General features: G+C 38.1%; 1 long non-coding RNA gene across 3 annotated transcripts in view; it reads right to left on the bottom strand.

Moving 5' to 3' along the window:
- LOC124403353 overlaps positions 1-20,000 on the bottom strand; it is a 33,644-nt gene that overhangs the window by 608 nt on the left and 13,036 nt on the right. For all 3 annotated transcript variants that reach the window (XR_006928888.1, XR_006928889.1, XR_006928887.1), the window contains 2 exons: positions 19,987-20,000; positions 11,131-12,041 (listed from right to left, as the gene is read on the bottom strand). The exon at positions 19,987-20,000 is cut by the window's right edge and continues 53 nt beyond it. This is a non-coding gene — a long non-coding RNA (uncharacterized LOC124403353). The remainder of the gene's footprint in view (positions 1-11,130; positions 12,042-19,986) is intronic.

The raw sequence follows: 20,000 nt of genomic DNA, 5'->3' as shown, positions 1-20,000 counted from the left end.
GCTGGAAATAAAGAGTACATTTATAGTAACCATTTATTCTTTTTAAGTGGAATTATTTATAAATCTACTATCTAAATGATACAACCCAGTCATCTATTTTGTAAGTATCAAATATGCAGTCTTTCCCACAATTTGTTTTCTTTTTTTCAGCACATGAAAAGCGCATAATAAAAAAAAGATTTGAAATAAATGAATCATGATTATCTTGTGAAAACAGACTGTTGTTAATACAATTCAAAATATAACCAGAATACATTGTAATTTCAGTATATTACATTAGATTACATTTTCTACATTATGATGAATAGTTTCACTTAGGTTACATCATGTTCGAAGTCATCAAGGATTTAATTAGATAGCGCTTTATTGGATGTTGAACTGGAGGCATTTTCACGTTTATAAAAATGCTTTAAAGCATTGCATGTAAATTGCACTGAATCGTAAGCACCGTCATTAAATTTGTGAATCTGTCTTTCAGAGAAAATGTTAGTGCTTTTTTCTAAGAGAATACAAGACGGCGATAAATGAGACTCTGTGGTGTTAAAAACACTGCTGTAACGGAGGATACAGATATAAAGGCTGATATTGAGTCTTCACACAAACACACACACACACACACACACACAGGATAGTGACCTCTGGGCCTGTCTGAAGACACAGGTCACCACACAGACTGTCTGGTCCTATGCACAAACACACACTCTCTGTCTGAATCCCTGATGTGACCTCTTGTTCTGGGAAGTGTGTCTGTCTGTGTGTGTGTGTGTGTGTGTGTTGTGTTACAAACGAACGTAAATCCTTTGGGAGGAAACGTAACATGGCCTCTGGGACGACAAGAGAAGACACACACATTTGAGACACACTTGTGATATGATGTTTTTTGATTGTCCTTACATAATCATGAATAATTATATATATATATATATATATATATATATATATATATATATATATATATATATATATAAAGATGGATATATAAATATAAGCCACATTATAAGACATGTATAAAATGTGTGCACATTAAGATACAAGTAGCACACATTCTCATGTTTTTGTTTAATATTTTGTAAAATGAAAAATAATAAATCACTGAAAGGCTACTGATTTTGTTCTTTAAATGTTCAAACTTCCAGTATCCTAAAATATTGCCTATTTATACACACACACAAGGGTGTAAGGCTGTATAAATGACACAATTTAACTCTCTGATTGCCATGAATGATTCATGTTTGCATGCCTTTAATGCATGCAGTATACATTTTTAATCCTTTAAACACAATTTCTCTGCTTGATCTACAATAAATCGATTTCTGACACTGACCTAAGAAAAATGGCGTGTTCTTTGAATTCTGTGAAATAAATGCAAAAGACTTGATTGCCTTCATTTCTTAGTATGCAGTGTGTATTTGTGGGTGTTAAATAATGCTGCATTATTACCCACACAAACACGCACATGCCTATAATTTGTTATATAAAGTTGCTTGTGGATAATATTGTTTGTGTAAATTAAAGCCAATATGAAAGTTTAAGAGATTAGAACAAAGTGAAGGCTACTAAAAAAACCCGTCGTATGTATTTACTACTACTTATACATAATAAGGGCATTTTAAAATCAACTGGATTCAGAACTAGGCCAGACAGAAGGGGGTGCCATTATTATAATATATTTCCAATTAAGAGACGTGTGTGTGTCTGTGTGTATCTGTGTGTTGGGGGTTAAGAGGTGTCTAGTCAGCAGTATGAAGCACGATTGGAGACTGAGCGGTGTCTAGCTGAGTGTCTGTGTGTGTATGTGGGGGTGGAGACATCAGATTTAGCAGAAGTACCAGAGTGTCTAGGCTCAAGCTGGGAAATAAAATTTGAATGAGTGATGGGGGAGGAAGGATGTCTGGGTGCAAGTGTTTAATTATGTGTGTGAGGGTAAGACAGACACATTGTGTGTGTGTGTGTGTGTGTGTGTGTGTGTGTGTGTGTGTGTGTGTAAAGTAGAGCGGGGTGTATTTAGGGTAAAGATTTAGAAATGAATGGATAGACTGAATTTAGTCTGCGTCTAAACTAAATGGCGTGTAAAAGGGGACATGATTGCTGGGAAACTCTAAGGAGTTTGATAAGTGCTCTGTGTTAAAAGCTCCACACGATGCTGATTGGTTTATAAATACGCAAATGTTCAGCATAAAAACTTACTCTGCATATATTGTGTTAGCAAGCATGTTCAAAGGCTGGTGCATTGAGGCCCAGTTTTCTAATGACATTATCATGCAAAGTGAGGTGAAGCAAGGAAGTGCAGAAACTGAGAGAATTTTACTGTGGGCTTTTTTCTATTCTGAGATTGTACGTTTTTTTTATTCTCGTTCTCCAGTCACAGCCAAATGATGAAGCCAAGAGAGACAGAGAGAAAAAGTGTTCGAAAAACGAGGACAAAGTGAGAAAGTTCAGTGTATGTGGGAGGGTGTTAGTCTGCAGTCCTGTTCCTCTCCTGAACCCCCTCCTCCGCCTGGATATTGTGTGTTTCCAACAAAGACGTAGTCTCTCATTAAAAATCCATGTCATTGGATCACGCCTCGGCTGAATCGGGAGATTGTGGGCAGCTTTAAGAGGCCGTGACTGAGCTGTGAATGGGTGCCAGAGGACAGAAATGGCGGCAGACCTATGGGAAGCAGAAACCCATGGAGAGCTGGGGCTAAGGGTCACTGCCTGTCTGTTACACCCCAGAAATCTTTTCTTTCCAAAAGTCTGCACAAAGAAAGTTAACACTCGCTGGAAAGGATTTGGGGATGCTGCATGAAAAAGCCAGGCTGAGGCATGACGTCAGTGTGTAGTTTGAAAAATTTGATGTATTTGCAGCAAGATGATTTATACTAGTAATATATAAATTCATTTACCTACAGATTATTAGCTAACAGATTTAGCACTAAAACTAGATTTGTATGAAGACAAATAATTAATTAATAAAATAATTTAAATGTATTTGATTATTAATTAATAAAATAATTTAAATATATTTGTAAAATTTTTACAGTAATGTAAAAATAATTGAAACTGTATAAAAAAGTTTAAACTTCTGTTATTATTTAATTAAATAATTTGCTTTTTTTACTCACAGTTCTTTGTTAGTTTATTAACTTATGGTGCTGATTTTTATACCTCATGCAACTAAAGTTTTAAGCTACAGCCTCTGAAATGTGTGGATTTTTTTCTGAAGCAAGTTCCAATCAGATCAGGGTTAATGGTAAAATTACGTTAAGCTAGATATTGCACCTTAAATCTAACTGATCAATTGTGAATGCATCAGAATATGTACAAAAAAAATCTAGAGTGACAGTCCTGATCGGGAAAACCAAAAATTAATTATGTTAATGAACACAGCTCTTGGATTTTTATTTATTTAATTATTTTTTTAAAGAAATGACATCACTGAACAAAACCAAAATTGCCCTCTTGGATTCTAGAACCCAGATCTCTGTGATATTGTTGACTCTTGATTCAGACTTACAAACTCTGAATGTTTTCCACCACTTTAAAGCTTTAAAATATTTTTTATACATTTCTAAAAAATTAAAGTGCCAGAAAAGGTTCTTCAGATTAAAAATTCCGAAGAACAACAAAATTGATTTCCCAATAGAGCAATTTTTGCTTTATGAATTTTCCAGGATTTGTTTTTTTTTTTTAATTGTGGCACCAACAAAATGGTTAAAATTCCACAATCAAAAATGTTGTATTATGAAAACTCTTTTCCAACCATCATTTAAAATTTTTTAAAACAAATTTGATCAACACTATATTATTTTGCTGCAACAACTTAGCAATGCTTACACATATATACAAGCAAAGTAAATAACACATTTCTATTTTCTTAACTCGTTTCTTCCCACCTTGCAGGCTGTACTTGCTAAAGGCAGCTGGGCGAGAGCTTTTCTAAATTCAGAACTGGAACGTACAGTAGGTGTGAAGTGGGCCGATGGGATTCTGCTGACGGTGGCCATCTTAGTGAGCTGGCTAGCTGAGCCCCAGCAGGACTGTGTTAAACCCCAGAGATGGAGGAAAGAGGCCATGCTCTGAACTCTATGCTGTCCTTTTTCCTGCTCACCTATAATAAGAACTCGCTCTGATCTGAAGTATAGCTTTAATAGAGCGTATTTCACACGCCTTTTCATTATCTTTTTTCTAAGCCATGAAATGAGACCCACAGGGCAAATATGATGGTACGATGGTGCACTGTGTGTGTAAGTGAAAGAATAGTAGTGAGAACACACACTTGCAGGTGACTCTGGACAGCCTCTCTATAGTTCTTTGCTTTAAGATCTACAAAGCAACAAAAATGATCTAGATCATTGCTTATACTTTTACACTCTTGTTCCTGTACTAATCATTTTTCATAGTAAAGAAACTCTATTCATCTCCTCCCACTCCTGAAATTAGGACCCCTGGGTCCCACTCCATAGCTGTCCAGTCTGCATGCCTAAAAGAAAAGGCACATGGCACAGATGTACTTCTCACCTGGTTGCCCTCTGCCTCCAAAAATAAATGGATGATAAGTGAGCAAACCTCAGGACCTTATTATTTATCAGAACTTAACCAAGCAGAGCTGCACTGAAACATTCTGGCTGGGAGTGAAATGCTCAATTTGGGCTAAAAAAACATGATAGCAGCTTTCACACACAAATATAACAGCTTTTGCACACAAATATACCAGCTTTTGGACACAAATATAACAGCTTTCACACACAAATATAACTAACTCCCTTTATTTTGGCATAATGTGTCGGACTATTTTGTGTGTTCTTACTTTTCTCTTTTTTTTTCAAGTGAAAGTGGATGATTTAATGTTTTACATAAAGCCAATGAGGGTTCTCCCAATGGAACAAACTGAAGAACAGTGCTGGATAGAACCTTTTTATGTTTGGTAGCACTGTATTTCATGATGCTCATTTTTGCCCCTGACGATCATTAAGTCTAACTGGGCCATATAACTGGAATGTTTAGCAAACTATTAGAAATAATAATTCTATGTAGCACCTTCAAAGGTTCTTCAGGGGCTTTGTAGTGATGTGGCAAAAAAAAAAAAAACACACATTTTCCCTGCTGTCCTTAGATTGCAGGTTTGAATCTTGATGATGCCAACCATGGCACTGAATCCCAGAGAGTAAAAAGAGCAGAGCTGCCTGGTGGGTCAGATTTCAAATGCTTTAAAATGCAGGATAAGAAGGCAACCTCACAGTACAGAGGTCTTCATTTTAGGATCTATAGTGGAACTACTTTAGAATGACAGAAGCATTAAAAAGTGTATTTATTGGTGGCAGTGGAAAAAAAGTACAGTTATAGTTTTCAGCTGCAGAAAGTTCAATTAAGGGGACAGGATTTCTCTGTCATGCGTGGAAAAATTAATTGAAGTGTGCTATAAAGTATATATATAAAGTCGATTGTGAGCACAGATTAAACTAAGCTCTGGAAAATGGGAGGAATTTAAACCTTTTAATAAAGTTTTTTTTATGTAGTTTATTTGTGCATTCCCATTAAATGTAGGAAATGTAGGACATTTTAGAGTTTGTGTAAGACATAAAGCATATGAAGACATGCCTACAGAGAAAGACAGAGATCCACAGAGAAAATGAGTGACAGGAGGTAGGAGGTTAAACCATGCCTACTTTTGTGGCACCCCAGCTGAGCGGACATTTTGTTGACATGGGATAAGGTTTTAAGCAGTAGGTGGGAGAAAGGGAGAAGCAGGGGGAGAAGTTTGAGGAGGGGGTGAAAGTGAAAGGCCCACAAAAGTGTCATTACTAAGCTTGATTTCACTGAGCGCTGAGATGATTAAACCTACAGTGAGAGGAAGGACGACGGGGTGTGTGGTGGTGGCGGGGAGGGATAGGAAAAAGCGGTTTTGAAGTAAGAACACGTCTATTGAAGCGTTGTTGGTGGAGGAGAGATCTTTTTTTTCCGCTGAGTAAATGAAGCTTAAAGTGGTGGGTATAAAGGCAGCAAGTTCATGCGGACCACTTGCCTCATTCAGGCTCATCCTTCCTCAGCTGGCGTTGGTTGAGGTAATGGCCTCTCCTCTTAAAGGGGTAATGGCAGCCATGCTGTTTAATATCAAGTGCAGTTACAGTTAAGGATGTTCTCATGTTTCAATAGCAGCGTGGATTATTTCTAGATAGCTGTTAATTTGGTGCCCCATTTGGGTTTGTATAAGTGAACTAACCATTTCTGTGCATCTTGGTTTAAATTAGGTCCAGACTAAGAAATAACTACTTACTATTAATGCCAGTTTTTCTTGAATATATGCCATTCGTTAATCAGGTAATAATTCCAAAACAATCTTACAGATTGATCTTTATTCAAACCAAAATGTATTTCAAGATCTGATGTCAATAGTGGGTGAAATAGTCTTATACTCTTTTGGAGTGTCCTATCAAAATGATCATTACTTTCATATCTGAGTCAAAAGGACTGTAGGGACAGTGGGCTGTCAAAAAGTTGCTGAGAGAGACAGTTCCATACCAAAAGAATAAGCACTAGAGAATAAGCCTGCTGAAATATCACACAATAAGTGACCACATGGTGCAGTAAAATCGCTGGTGTACATCCCATTGTTTCTGAATAAATACCCTTTGTTTTTCCGCCATGCAAATTTTAGCCTCGATCAGGAACAATGTGTCATTCTTTTCTATGTTTGTGTCTTCGTTCTAATTGTTATGACATCACTAGGAACGTCATATAAATAACAATGGAACAAATGCCAGACACAAAAGAGAGCAAAGGTGTCAATCAGGCTGCTATTGTAAGAAGGCAAAGGAAGGAGAACCAGCGACAAATTATGGCAGCAAGTAACCATGGGAAATGTTTGCACTATGAGCAAAGGATAGATGAAATGTCTTGCTTGCATGATATTATACCTCTGTGATATTTCTAATCGGGAATGTGAAATGAGGGGTCCCCTAACCATGTGCTCCGTCTGTCTGAGAGCAGCATCATAAAAGAAGCAAGAACTTAAGCAAATATAGCCTCAGACTGATTATTAAACAACCAGGCTCATTTACATTTGGTCCCAGACAGTCACAGACTATGCAAGCCGTTCAGATGAGTAGACAAGCAGCGAGGACCCCCCTCTCCTTTGACCTTGACCTTTGCGGTTGTTCTTCACCTGCTGAAGAGGCATTCAGGCCGCTATAGGCGGCCCGTGCACTTTCCAAGTGTTCCCACGGCCCCAAAAGTGCTCATGAAGAATGAGAATGTTCTTGAACATAATATATATGTTTACTTGTTTCCAGACTGCTATTGTCTGGTTCCATTGGTCCATGGTCTATCAGCCTATTTTCTACATTAAGATTAATATTCTCAACTTAGACCATTGAACTTTACTGTTTTATGGAGCGTTAATGTCTGCAATGAAGTATGGGAAGAAATACTTTTTAAAATTTGAAACAAATTGTGGAAAAAACAAGAATTGTTTTTTTTTTTGCTTTGGCATTACACAGACTTGCTATTTTCAGTTCAGCGAGCAAAAGGGGTCATTATAATACTGAGCAACTGTTACTCTGATGAAAAGAAGTACTTTGCATTGATATAAGCCACCACAAAAATGCAAGTTCTACGTGTTATATTCAGATAAGTATATCTATTAAATGTAAGTTTGAATTCTATAAAAAAAATCTTAAAAATGCAATATATTGTACCAACATGAATGGACAAATGTCCTAAGATGTACAGATGTTTTTTTTAACAACACTTGAATATACATTCAATATGCCATACGTTGGCCTTTTGCTTCTTTGTTGCACCTTTTTTTTTGACTAATTTTTTTTTTTTATTTATTTCTCACACTCACTTATTAGATTCAAATAAAATGTTACAATTCAGGAGCATTTTTCAGAAGGAGCACTATAATGCTCAGCCATGTGTGCTGCTGTATGTTCGCCATCTTTTCAGCATCCAATAGAAGGCAGACAAATCATTCCTGGCACATAATGGGTCAACATTGCTGCTCTACTCCTTAACTTCCTGTTCTTATTCGGACGTGATTGGCTGTGTACAGATCCTTGTGTCTCTTATTGTGCAGACCCAGTTGCTTTGTGTCACCATATTCTACGACTGAGCATCTGAGAAACTGATGCATTTTGTTTCTAAGGGGGAAACCCCAGAATGTAAAGTGGGCACTGATATTGGCATGATGGATTGGGTTTATTCAGTAGTGGTATTATTTGAAATGGGAGGGGGGCCGTGTCAACATGTCTTTGCATCTGATTAGGCTGGATGACATATGTGCAGTCAGGCTAGGCTGCATATGCAAATCACTTTCTCACACAGACATAAACGCCAAGCCAGACACTATTCACTCGTTTAACCCCGCCCTAAATGAACGAACACCCAGACTTGATTCAGGCACTACACACAAAATAATGGGCTCCCGTCTGTCCGAAACAGACAGACCTCCCTGAGCACCCCCATCCCCCAATGATGAACCCCAAAAACCCCCATGTTCAAGTGCAAACCAACCACACATTCACTATAGACACCATTGAATCCCCCCGCCCCATTCTACTGCCATCAAAACGCTCAGCCAGAGCAGACGAGCAATGCGGGAGCTCCATTTTATCGCTGTTGTGTGTCTACACTGTCCCCCTCCAACCCAGTCAGACTCTGTCTCGTCTACTCATTGCCGCCACCATATCAGATAGAAACAAAGGTAGTTCTGCCTGATCGAGTGTACCTAATGACAGTGCTCATTTAAATATGAGAAGCTAAATGCAGTTATATCAACTGTCTTCAGTCTAAGCTGTCAGATTTCTGCTATGGCAAACCACACAGAGAAAATACAGCAGGCAGATGGCTAACAAGGTTGAGGTTTGGAAGAAGTTTGCTTTAATCTTATGTAATGCTTGATATCCAGTGGAGATGTCATCTCCATTTTTCAAATACAGAATTCAGAACTGATGCTGTATTTCAGGGAATGCTAAAATGAACAAGATGATGTTCCAGAGATCCGACAGCTCTTGATCTAAAAATAGGGCTTTCATGTCAGAATTAGACACCAATACCAAAGTGAAGAAAATGAGTTTGCCACCTGGAATAACTGTCTCGAATATAGTGTTGGTAAAGGAACTAAGAATGAATACATTTACACCTCGATGCTGGAAGTGCTTTGACACTGCTACTCATATTCATATACAAACACTACAACGCTACAATTGAAAATGCAGGCTGCTCCTGCCACGTCAAAGCATCACACAGCACAGATGTGTGTGTTGTGATCAGAATAAAAAATCTGAACACTCGTTCATGCTTGACAAATCTGAGTGTGATCTTTCCAAAAGACTAAAGAGGCAGACAATCGCCTACTGTATATTGGCTGTACCAATTATGGCAGATGCCAATGCTGGCATCAAAGGCATTATAAATTATTTATAGTGCCCACATGATGGCACTGATCTGTCCTAACAATAGGAGGTCTGAAGCGAAACAAACCCTCTGCCGCATGGCACATGTTCTCCACAATGGGCACGCCACTCACACAGATGGGTCTGACAACACACTCGCTGAGCAAATCTAGTGAGCTGTGTGCATAGCGATGAGGTAATTATTGTCTGTCTGCACTCCTCGACTCTTCCCTTGTCTTTACAGTGAGCGATTTGCATACCAGCGTAGGGTGAAGGGGGATGTTTTAGTTGTCGTTTGTTGGTGGAGACATCTAGCTCCCATATGGCAGAATTACTGCAGCATCCTAAAAGCACTACTAATAGCTATAAAATATGGTTAATACAGAGTATAATATTAGAGGAGAGAAAGCAGGAAACATAGAAAGAACAACAGATAGATAAAAGAATGGAGAAATGTGGGGAAGATGGCTTTATTTTCTCAACATGCCGATATCAAATGATATTAATGCTTAGCTTTAATGCTAGTAAACGATTAAATGTGTTCTCAAGCCCTGACAACTAAATGAAGAATATGCAAATGCAATTAGGACGGATTTGCATATGGCTAACGGTCACACAGATGGCGAACAGTAAGAAGTAGAAAACAACGCACCACCATCTTTTTGGAGTGAAACAGTCAGTCTGCACCAGTGGCGGCCATTTTGTCTGTGGCTCTGCCAACCAGATGCTCCTTGAGCCAGCAATATGACAAAAGTGGGGCAGATTGGCATCACCACCCCATAACGCTTTCTTAAATTAACAAAAGGCACTAACAGATCCACCAGACAACAAAACAAAATGCCTGAGACTGAATCATGCGAGTAATCATGTGCATTTCATAATCATGAGAGTTGATTCGTTAAATGAATGCTTAATTTGCATTAAAAGCAATAGCAGCTAATGTATATAATGCATTGTAATGAAATTAAAGCATATTGCTCAGTTACGCTCTTCCTTTTACAAAGTCTATATCAATAATAAAAATACAATCTTAAAACTATTGTTTGTTATTAAGCTAGTATTAATTAGGGATGCGCAAATTTATTTTCAACACATTTCTGATATGCAATAGAAAACTATATTATTAAAAAGGTGGTGTGCTTTAAAACATGGCATTGTGAAATACTGCTTTCTGATCAGCTTCCAGGTGTGCATTCATTCCTTATATTTGAACTTTTATACATTTCTTCACTCTTGTGCAGCTAAATGAAAGCAAGAAAATATTTGAGAGCTATTTTAATATTTTCTAATTAGTTTAGGCCACAGATTCCCAACAGTAGTCCTGAAATACACCCTTAGTTTCCCTTACTCTCAAAATACCTGACTCAACATATAAGCTAATTAATAGTCCTTCATAAGTTGAAGTGGGTTGTTTGAGATGTAGTTTCAGTTCAGTCTAGCATTTCATTCAAGGTGTATTTCTATATCCCATCCAGTGTAACTGGGACAGGTCCTGGACCTTCATGTTCCTGATGATGGTCCTGGACCTTCATGTTCTTGATGATGATAATTCAGTTACTATAGATGAATGAATACATTTAGTTAGGCCTATCTTATGTGTTTGCCATGTTCATGTGCAAGAACTGGGTGGTGTGAGTCAACATCACACAAGTTCATGTCTGTGGGCTGTGGATCATGGAAAATGTGATAAATTACATTAATGTCAAAACTTTAGATTTTTTCTTAATTTAATCTGAATATTAAACAGACTCACCTTCACTGTAGTTTAAGTTCATTGCTTGAGCTGTCATCACCGGTTCCCTGGGTGCTCCTCAGATTCTTATGCTCTGTCTCTCATTAAGTCCACACCATGTTCAGATATCAGAATGTGTCGCTTTTGCTGTCTATCTTGTAATCTGGCTTCTTATGAAAGAAGCAGCTATTACGGTAGAGGCAAAGTGTTTTTCTGGTGCAGCGTTGTGGAGCACAGTGGGACATGATACAGCTGCTTTCCTCTTTCTTCTTGCCATTGAATAGGCAATGAGTTGCTCGGGGGAGGAAGTCCATGCTTGTAGATATTTGATATATTTTTGAATGATTTTTCTCCCCACACAGAGGTGGAAGGTGACGTAAAAAAGACACAAGTAGATATTTGGCGCTAAAGTGGGGGAAACGCAAAGTGAGGACCTTTGCCATTTTTAGGAAAAAATAATTGAGGCCTGTTTGGATTGTAGACACAACTCCAAAATAACATGGCCTCGAGAAAAAGCAGGCACACAAACACATGCATGTGTAGGTGTATAGTAGTCATGAGTGTGGGTGATTGTGCGAAAGATAGCATAGCTGTATGTCAGTATGCATTTGTATATGTGTCAGTGTGTAATGCCATGTATGTGTAGGAGGTCATCTGGCCTGCAGGCTGAGGGTTAGGTTGGATGATCCAGCATCAGTCTCTCTTCCCCCGTATTGATTTCTATCTGAGCTTTGAGCTCTGAGCTCCAGAGGTGCTGTTGACCGAGCGGGGTTCAGGATGCTTCTTAAACCCATGATGCCTCACCCTGGCTGGCCTCGGTGCACTCCCACCCTTCCTTGCCATGGAGAGATGGGCTTGAAGAGGAGGAAGAGAGCCAGTGGCGATGTTTGGCTTCATCTCTGCCTCCCACTCTTTTTTTCTTCTCATCCTCTCTACAGAACAAAATGGAAAACAAACAGAGGATTCGGAAATCAGCATTTTGTCTCAGTGGACTTCATGAAGAAGTATTATGCCTAATAAATCTACAATCACCTGTAATGTATACAATGTACAAACGTCTCACATGCTTAAGGCTCGTGTGACGGTGCAGGGAAGGGGGGCTGCAGGACGATCTGGGTCTTTCAGACACAGTAACTCCATTCACAGGGCACAGACATGGGTGTTAACTCCCTGTCCGATTGGGACAATGGAGCCTGGCTAACATTTACACTTTCCTCACCCCATTGTTGGCTCAGTCCTAGCCTTAGTTATTGTATTTAGTGTGGATGGATGGGTAGATGGATGGAGATCTGGAGGCCCCGAAGGTAAAAGACAGGGTAGCAGAAAGTGGGGGGACGTTAATGTGTTATGTCTCAGTCAAAAGAGGGCAGAGGTGGGCAGCTTTTGCCCTTGGATTTGGACATGACTTAGAAGCGAAGGCGTAAAAATAAGATAGAGATATTTTGGCTTAAGAACCATATGGGTGTTTTTGCCACTGACTCGAGAGGCAACTAGAACATTATTCGAGGTGACTGTTACACATGGAGCTTTATTAACATTGTTATAACATAGTTTTAGTGCAAAAAGTGTTGTTATTTGCAATACTAATGGACTAACTATGTATAGTACAACCTGAGCTATAAAAATTTTACGTCTGTACAAGTCTGTATTATTCACACATCTGCATTAGCTATTACACAATGAGTTGCATAGACAAAGAGGGAGGGAGAGACTAAAGCAGTGTGAGGGAGAGAAAGAGAGAGAGAGAGAGAGAGAGAGAGAGAGAGAGACAGAGACAGAGACAGAGAGCAGTTTCAGAAAAGAGGATGGGGTGTGAATCAGAGGAGTCCTGCTGGGCCTTTGGCTTTCTGTTTTATCTGGAACTGAAATGAAATGAGTGACTAGTGCGAGACATCTATCTCTGATAGCATCTAGAGGGTACAGTGAGAGCTGATAGTATGAGAGAGAGACAAAGGTGTGGAGCAGAGTGAGAGAGGAGGTGGTAGTAAGAGAAGATCACAGTATTCATGATAAAGAAAAACACTCGACGGGTTGAAGAGTTTAAATAAATCAAAATGGAAAGCTTTATGGCACAAAGCAGTGCTCTTCATGCTACAGTTCTGATGCATTTAGGAATCTGTGAGTACATTAACATTTCAGCATCTTCTTTGCCTCAACTGAGATGAACAACATGAGCACCTCGGATGTGGCCAAGTCAGTCCCAGTGCACAGATTCTCTCTTTCACACCCACTCTCTCTCTCTCTCTCTCTCTCTCTCTCTCTCTCTCTCTCTCTCTCTCTCTCTCTCTCTCTCTCACTCTCACTCTCTCTGTCTTGCTTTCTGTCTTTTTCTCACACACGAACATACACACACCAGTCTTCACACTAACTGCTCTTTATTTGTTTCCCCTATGGTTAACTCTGACAATTTGTCACCATAGCAACATCCCCTCCTCTTCTCCGCATCCCTCATACCAGGCCTGGGGTGAAACTCACCTCAGGGGGGGGAGAGAGAGGGAGTGTGTGCAAGAGAGACTGAGATAAAGAGGAAGACAGAAATGAATGGACAAAGCAAAAGATGGTGTGTATGTGTGTTTGCTTGCGTGCATTTGTGTGTATGTTAAGTGGTTTATCTCAGCATATTTTATAGTGCCTGCTGATGTAGGCATGGAATACCAGAAAACAAGTCAAGTACCTTTAAGCAGATGCACTATTTATTCAAAATTGCAACATCCTCTCCCGCTTGCCAGTTTACAACAATTCACACAACCCAATTCGTATACAAAGTTTTACAAGGAGTAAGTTTAATATTAGGGCTTTAGTTAGCATTTTACAATTCTGTTCATTTGAATTGAAAAACAATCACGTCACTGTCGCTGTTGGAGCTGAACAATTTTTGTAATCATTAAAGTGTTGATTGTGTTCTTTCTTTCTTCCTTTCTTCCTTTCTTCCTTTCTTCCTTTCTTTCTTTCTTCAAAATCAATATAGCTAAAGGGTTGTATTTATTTAAAAGACAACTGAAATTAATTAAGGCAAATTAATTGATTATAATTGATTAGGCGATACAAGTTCTCTTAAAAAAAGGCAGAAAAGTTGTGTGTAGTTTATTCTGATGTGTAATTTAATAAGGTAGCAAGCTTGATTTGCCTTTAACTATGATATTTTAAAAGTTCAATAAATCAAAATTATTTCCTACTCCATATATGCAGCAGGTGAAGCAGATTCTGTTGTATCATCAAATATTGATTAGTTGCCTTAAGAGTCGAAATTGTATTGTATCATGTGCAAAGCTGAGGTTTACACCTCTAAGTATACATGATATTCATGATGATACAATGATTAATTGTTTCACTGATGCGGGTTTTAGGGCTTCGAGTGAACTGTAGTTGACTATAACAAAGTAACAAGTAAATTACTGAATCATAAAAGCTATTTTGTACAAATCTCACTTCATTTCTTACCCCATTTCACTTATTTTACTGGTTAAAAGCATATATGCATGTGTTGCTTTTATTTGTATATGTTGAATAAAAACTCTAACATTTCTGTTTTAAAATCTCTAAATGTTTTTGTAATAAAGTGTCATATGTGATTAGCTGCATTCTTAGACTTATTAGTAGCACTATAAAGTACAATGTGTTAATAGAGAATATTTCATTATGTTTCAAGCACAGCACTATGATATTTGTTTGCCATTTTGCCTATTTATTCAACTATGCTGTTCATTCGTATTTATGGAAGCTTCTTAGCTTCACAATGCTCAAATGCTTTTAAGAACAATGAGAAATATTGCAAGAGAATTGCAGAGTCAGTAATAGTAATAAACTTGAAAGATAAACAGATTAATCAGAGGCAATCAATTCCGTGTCTCTCTTCTCCACAGCTCTGATCTGGCAGACTGAAATGCAGAGCTTCACCACAAATTCTATTGATCAGAAGAGCTCATGTACAGCTGCGTGTTTAGAGCTGGCAGCAGTAGCATTGTTCTCTGCTCACCCCAAAAAAGGGCCTACTGATTCACACTTGAAAAATTACTGTCCGACCAGAGACGTGGAGCTCCTTCAAGAAAACATCAAGATCTGTGTTTTATGGAAGCCAAAAATAGACACTGTTGATAGTTATTATTGGTTATTTTTTTGTATGATATCTAGCCGTGACTCTTGGTTAGAAACCCAAGAATGTTTTTGGCAAGACATATAACCTAAAACTGTTCTCAGTTTTCACATGAGAGATCAGATTTATTTCCTAAATCAGGTTAGAAGTCTGGGTGTCCATACTGCATATTAAGTGTGAGTTTTTAAGATCCTGGTTGCATTTGCTCTCAGCAATGACGCATAAAATTATACACAACCGATTAAACTAGCTATTTCTAAAAGAATACCTATAATAAACCTAACCACAGCTATATTGGATTTTCAGTTGCTTTGACATTCGGTACATTACAGTGGATGCTGTAAGCTTTTCTACAATGTAGTACGCTGTGGTTTTCCCAGAACAAGCCTCTCCACTATCCTCAAAAGCAAACACATTAATGTATGCCGATGCTTTGTTTATCTAGCTCTGCATAGACAAAAGGTTCCAGAGCATGGGAATCACCTGCGCCTGTGAAATCGTTACCAGTATCCCCTCTTCGCCTCATTTTCTCTCAAAAGCCTAGAGAGAAGGGCTATTCAACCTGGAGGCTGTAAGCTCGATCCGCTCGCCGTTTTAACATTCTATACATTCCCGCACAAAGCATGCACTGATTCGCACTAAGCATCCTCGCATTGAACTAATTAGAGGGAGTCCTCCTGTTCTTCATTTCCATTTGAATTTGGAGAGAAAAGCTAGCGAGAAGGCGGGGTGAGGCAGACGCAACACGCTGGCTCGTATTAACTCAAAAAAAAAGGCTTGTATCTTTGAGTTTTCCAGGAACATGAAGAAGGGTAAACAAGGCATGGGGGAGCTAATTGAGCGTGACACGGCTGTGAGTACGTTCTACAGGGGGAAACTGTGGTGAAAAGCTCTGAGCGCAAAAATGCTGCCCGAGGCCTTGCTTTAACACTAATGACGACTGCATTATGCTAATACGGAAGCGTCAGTGAATCAAAAAAGAACCGAAAAGCTTTCAGCAGCACGTTTACGAGGCACCCTTGATAGAATGCATTGGTGGATGTACTTCTAATTCAGCAGGTTGACAGTATAAAGCAATAAAAGTGCCAGATAAAGACTGAGGGGAAGTTATTGATGTTTTATACAGGTGCTGATATGTTCCCGGTGGAAACAGAAGCGAGGTTGGTCTAGTAATGTTGACAAAAAAAACCCACATATTAGGATTCAGCACACAACTTCTTATGATATTGTGCATGTTTTATACACAGTTTTAACAGTAGACCATGCATCCTATTATAGGACTAAACAAGCTTTTAATTCTTAGTGTTGTTTTAGATTAGGATGTTACTTAGGGCAAAAAATCTCTTACTATACTTTCATGATTGGAATGTATATTCAGATGTTTTAGATGAAATTACAAACTCAAACAAATATTGATGGTTTATGTCTAAATGGACTGTTTGTAGAAGATGATAAAAAAATTATTTATTTATTCTCACTGCTTTAGAAAAATTTATTTAGAAAGCTAAATATTTTATCATCACTATCTTGACATTTTATTGTCTAGACAGTTTTAATTATTTTTACATTTTCATTTTCATGCATCTTATTTCTTTAGAAAACTCAGTAACAATTATTGGATATTAGACAGCTACTAGATTAATTCTTTATGAAAAGTACCCATTTTCATACTCTATGTTGTGATTTTGAGGGGGAAAAAGTAATGGTAATACTTTCTGCCTGTTTTTCTGAACAACTTAGCCTTGTTTTTTTTTTTTTTTTTACCACTTTCAAATACCCATGTAGGGTTAACTGAGACCAGTGTTTTGTCATGTTGTCAGTCCTACATCTCTTCCATATTTAACGATGGCTATGTAAAGAGTCTAAGATTTGGAAACGACCTGACCCCCATCTCTGTCTTTCACAGATGCACACACCCACTATTGGTCGCAGATTATTGACATAGATCACAGACCTTATTCAGTGTTCCTCAGAAAGACATTCCAGCTAAGTTGCTATGTGTTCCTATAACAGAGACAACCCCCTTGTGCTAATTTGAGATTTCTGTCCCACTAGATCTGTGTCTCACCGCTCCACCCTCAATCCCCAGCACACACAGACCATGTACAAGGCCAAGTTTAGCTGCAGACTAGACTTGGAAAAAAGCCTGCATTTGAATCAAACAGTCATCTTTTTACACTATCAGCAAACATATCATGCACATATTAAATCCAATATTTAGAACAGAGTATGATTCATTTGATTATGTTTGGTCACTTTTATTATACTTAAGACCTTACTTGTATCTGACAGAGGCATTTGTCTGTCACTAACCATGCTTTCTGTCTCACTGTTCCTCCGTCAGACAGCTCGTTAATTTGCTTTAATATTCTCTTTCGCACCACATATATATTAGAATTGTGATGTGACCCTTACAGGCTGTGCGACTGTTTCGCGTCTTGCTGGGCGTGGGAAAAAGGGCTCCACTCTTTTCACAGCTGCTTCTCCCTCTGCACCCCACCAGCAAAGGCCCAAATGCACCCTCGCCCCCCGTCTCCCGTCTTCCCCCATCCCTCTCCCCTGTCTTTTCCATTCAGCCTCCAGTCTGCTTCCTTTCAAAAAGCCCCCCCCCCTCTCCTTTTTTCGCTCATCGGCCTTCATAAATACATCTCATTATTCAAGCTCTAGTTTGCATAGAAATGTTAAAGAGGCCAGCCTCCTCCAGCTAATCCCGTCGCTGCTAAACAACACTGGACTTTAAATAGGCTACTTTACTTTTGCTATTTTTTCTCTCTTTATTTACACGCAAGACACATTTATTTTTGTTTTCAATTTCAGCTTTGTTTTCTATCCCGAATGTCACTTTCAGGACTTCATTTTACTTTGCTCGCTTTGTCATATACTCGAAAAGAAGTGCGAAATTACTAAGGGATAAACAAAAAATAAATTGTAGCATCTTTCCTCAGAGGAGTAGTGGGTGTGAGGTGAAATTAGCCCTCTTCTGTTCCACAGTAGGCCCCCTGCTGTACATCCTCCCACACTGGCACTTCCCTATTCACCAAATTCATTTAGAGAGATTTATTTCCTCTCACACCACATAATGTAGAGGGCATAATCTAAATCAACTTATAAGAGCATTGCTGCAGAGCATCATATGCATACAAAGCTTGGAGGAAAAGAAACCTCACGACCAAGTCAGACAGCTTCCTCTCCCATTTCAATTATATACTTCACAAGTGTAAAATAAAACCATGCTTTGGAGCCAGATTCTGTGTTTATATTCAGAATATGCTGCTCTAAAATATTCCCAGTGTTTTTTTAGAGGCTGTTAATTTAAATTCAGGTAAAACTTTATGGATATTGTGTTGCCTGTTGAATGCCTGTTTGTATACTGAATTTATAGCGTGCCTCCAAGCTTGTTAAACTCCCTGTTTCACTACAAAATATTTTATTACTGCTAAACTCTGGTACTACAGTAGCTCATAAAGGGATGTAATCATGGGTGTAGTTATTGGAAATGCACAGTTTGCTCTTAGACAGATTTAACAGCTACAGCATGTTCAGATTTAGCTTCAGATGTGAATTATTTTGTTTAAGTTGTTAGAATATATGCAATCACTAACCCCTATATCTATATACCAAACCTTAACTTTTGTAACTGTTCACATGTAAGATGGTTTGCATGTTGGGTACAATACTAACATTATCACCTCCAGGAAAAAAAAAACCTGCTGAAAGAATACTGAATGTATATTTTACAGTTTTAAATGTAACACAAATCTACATTGTGTTCTAAATCATTTCTGTCCACTGGAATTGCTGTAATTGTTTGAGACAAAAAGCAGTAATTCAGAATATGTAACTGTACAGACAGTGTTGTTTGTGATGCTTGTCCTATCACACATTCTCTCATAGGAAAAGCTACACTGGATGAAATCCCGCCTAGTACTAGGTTTATGAGGTTAATATTTAACAAAGGTTAAGCATATATATATATGTACAAATCTGCAAATGTTTTGTGAAATGTAAAAACTTCTGTAGTGAAATCTAGGTTTAGTAAATGTCTAGACACTGATTTAAACAAAAAAATTCTAAGAGATCCATAGAAATTCAGATATAAACATATGTAAGCAAAACCATTCATGTTGAGCTGTTAAATCTTTAGATGGTATATTTTTCTTCTATATTAATCTATGGAAAAAGCAAGAGAGAGAGAAAGAGAGAGAGAGAGAGAGAGAGAGAGAGAGAGAGAGAGAGAGAGAGAGAGAGAGAGAGAGAGAAAACTTCTCTCTCAAAGCAGTTAGCAGAGTAAATATTTGTGCTATTTTTCTAGCAGTGGTGATGATAAATCCCTCTAAAAATGGGAAATTGGGAAACCAATGAACACGATTCAAAATCAATATGAGTAAAGAACAGAAAAAAGTAGTTTAGCCCTAAAATAAAGTTGCTTATCAATTTTGATTGAGACATTTGTACAATTTTTGATGTTTTTGGACTTCAAATGAATGATGTCATAAGCAAAGCAACATGGGCTAACACCACTTTATGAAGTAACTTTTAAACCAATAGCTTTGAGGAGATTTCTATGAGAATTTGCAGTCATAAAACCTCTTGTCCAAGTGCAAACTTCTCTTACATTTTGTTAAGCAACATTTAGAGAGACTTTTTTCTTAATGGAATTTTAAACATTTAAAACATGATACAGAAAATAGATTAATGGCTAAAAGACTACTTGCATTTAAAAATAGGTTTAACTTGAAGTGAGTTAATAGTAGTAGGGTAGTTCAGTAGTGCTGTGTTTTTACCTTTTATTATGTAA

The sequence above is a fragment of the Silurus meridionalis genome, chromosome 20 (genome assembly GCF_014805685.1).
Source record: "Silurus meridionalis isolate SWU-2019-XX chromosome 20, ASM1480568v1, whole genome shotgun sequence".
NCBI classification, from domain to species: Eukaryota; Metazoa; Chordata; class Actinopteri; order Siluriformes; family Siluridae; genus Silurus; species Silurus meridionalis.
The sequence above is the reverse complement of the archived record's forward strand: the minus strand, read 5'-3'. Positions and strand labels throughout refer to the sequence as shown.